Source organism: Diabrotica undecimpunctata, unplaced genomic scaffold (genome assembly GCF_040954645.1).
Source record: "Diabrotica undecimpunctata isolate CICGRU unplaced genomic scaffold, icDiaUnde3 ctg00000659.1, whole genome shotgun sequence".
NCBI classification, from domain to species: Eukaryota; Metazoa; Arthropoda; class Insecta; order Coleoptera; family Chrysomelidae; genus Diabrotica; species Diabrotica undecimpunctata.
Genome location: NW_027311940.1, coordinates 95,841 through 98,835, shown reverse-complemented (window position 1 = coordinate 98,835; position 2,995 = coordinate 95,841).

Here is a 2,995-nt window from a genome sequence, read left to right as displayed (position 1 = left end):
TGGTCTCTATCTTAGGTTTCGTCTATAACTTGTATTTTTTTATTTTTATAATTTCTGTATTCGTTTCTTAGTCTCTGTCTTAATATAAAGGCATATAGCTTGTATTTTTATACTTTATGTATTCGTTTTTTGGTCTCTATCTTAGGTTTCGTCTATAACTTGTATTTTTTTATTTTTATACTTTCTGTATTCGTTTCTTAGTCTCTGTCTTAATATAAAGGCATATGACTTGTATTTTTATACTTTATGTATTCGTTTATTGGTCTTTATCTTAGGTTTCGTCTATAACTTGTATTTTTTTTATTTTTATACTTTCTGTATTCGTTTCTTAGTCTCTGTCCTAATATAAAGGCGTATAACTTGTATTTTTTTATACTTTATGTATTTGCTTATTGGTCTCTATCATAGGTTTCGTCTATAACTTGTATTTTTTTATTTTTATACTTTCTCAATTCGTTTCTAAGTCTCTGTCTTAATATAAAGGCATATAACTTGTATTTTTTTATACTTTATGTATTCGTTTATTAGTCTCTATCTTAGGTTTCGTCTATAACTTGTATTTTTTTATTTTTATACTTTCTGTATTCGTTTCTTAGTCTCTGTCTTAATATAACGGCATATAACTTGTATTTTTATACTTTATGTATTCATTTATTGGTCTTTATCTTAGGTTTCGTCTATACCTTGTATTTTTTTTTTATTTTTATACTTTCTGTATTCGTTTTTTAGTCTCTGTCTTAATGTAAAGGCATATAACTTGTATTTTTATACATTATGTATTCGTTTATTGGTCCCTATCTTAGGTTTCGTCTAATACTTGTATTTTTTTTATTTTTATACTTTCTGTATTCGTTTCTTAGTCTCTGTCTTAATATAAAGGCGTATAACTTGTATTTTTTTATACTTTATGTATTCGTTTATTGGTCTCTATCTTAGGTTTCGTCTATAACTTGTATTTTTTAAAATTTTTATACTTTCTGTATTCGTTTCTTAGTCTCTGTCTTAATATAAAGGCATATAACTTGTATTTTTATACTTTATGTATTAGTTTATTGGTCTTTATCTTAGGTTTCGTCTATAACTTGTATTTTTTTATTTTTATACTTTCTGTATTCGTTTCTTAGTCTCTGTCTTAATGTAAAGGCATATAACTTGTATTTTTATACATTATGTATTCGTTTATTGGTCCCTATCTTAGGTTTTGTCTAATACTTGTATTTTTTTTATTTTTATACTTTCTGTATTCGTTTCTTAGTCTCTGTCTTAATATAAAGGCGTATAACTTGTATTTTTTTATACTTTATGTATTCGTTTATTGGTCTCTATCTTAGGTTTCGTCTATAACTTGTATTTTTTAAAATTTTTATACTTTCTGTATTCGTTTCTTAGTCTCTGTCTTAATATAAAGGCGTATAACTTGTATTTTTTTATACTTTATGTATTCGCTTATTGGTCTCTATCTTAGGTATCGTCTATAACTTGTATTTTTTTATTTTTATACTTTCTGTATTCGTTTCTTAATCTCTGTCGTAATATAAAGTCATATAACTTGTATTTTATACTTTATGTATTCGTTTATTGGTCTTTATCTTAGGTTTCGTCTATAACTTGTATTTTGTTTTATTTTTATACTTTCTGTATTTGTTTCTTAGTCTCTGTCTTAATGTAAAGGCATATAACTTGTATTTTTATACTTTATGTATTCGTTTCTTGGTCTCTATCTTAGGTTTCGTCTATAACTTTTATTTTTTTTATTTTTATACTTTCTGTATTCGTTTCTTAGTCTCTGTCTTAATATAAAGGCATATAACTTGTATTTCTATACTTTATGTATTCGTTTATTGGTCTTTATCTTAGGTTTCGTCTATAACTTGTATTTTTTTTTATTTTTATACTTTCTGTATTCGTTTCTTAGTCTCTGCCTTAATATAAAGGCGTATAACTTGTATTTTTATACTTTATGTATTCATTTATTGGTCTTTATCTTAGGTTTCGTCTATACCTTGTATTTTTTTTTTATTTTTATACTTTCTGTATTCGTTTTTTAGTCTCTGTCTTAATGTAAAGGCATATAACTTGTATTTTTATACATTATGTATTCGTTTATTGGTCCCTATCTTAGGTTTCGTCTAATACTTGTATTTTTTTTATTTTTATACTTTCTGTATTGGTTTCTTAGTCTCTGTCTTAATATAAAGGCGTATAACTTGTATTTTTTTATACTTTATGTATTCGTTTATTGGTCTCTATCTTAGGTTTCGTCTATAACTTGTATTTTTTAAAATTTTTATACTTTCTGTATTCGTTTCTTAGTCTCTGTCTTAATATAAAGGCACATAACTTGTATTTTTATACTTTATGTATTAGTTTATTGGTCTTTATCTTAGGTTTCGTCTATAACTTGTATTTTTTTATTTTTATACTTTCTGTATTCGTTTTTTAGTCTATGTCTTAATGTAAAGGCATATAACTTGTATTTTTATACATTATGTATTCGTTTATTGGTCCCTATCTTAGGTTTCGTCTAATACTTGTATTTTTTTTATTTTTATACTTTCTGTATTCGTTTCTTAGTCTCTGTCTTAATATAAAGGCGTATAACTTGTATTTTTTTATACTTTATGTATTCGTTTATTGGTCTCTATCTTAGGTTTCGTCTATAACTTGTATTTTTTAAAATTTTTATACTTTCTGTATTCGTTTCTTAGTCTCTGTCTTAATATAAAGGCATATAACTTGTATTTTTATACTTTATGTATTAGTTTATTGGTCTTTATCTTAGGTTTCGTCTATAACTTGTATTTTTTTATTTTTATACTTTCTGTATTTGTTTCTTAGTCTCTGTCTTAATGTAAAGGCATATAACTTGTATTTTTATACATTATGTATTCGTTTATTGGTCCCTATCTTAGGTTTTGTCTAATACTTGTATTTTTTTTATTTTTATACTTTCTGTATTCGTTTCTTAGTCTCTGTCTTAATATAAAGGCGTATA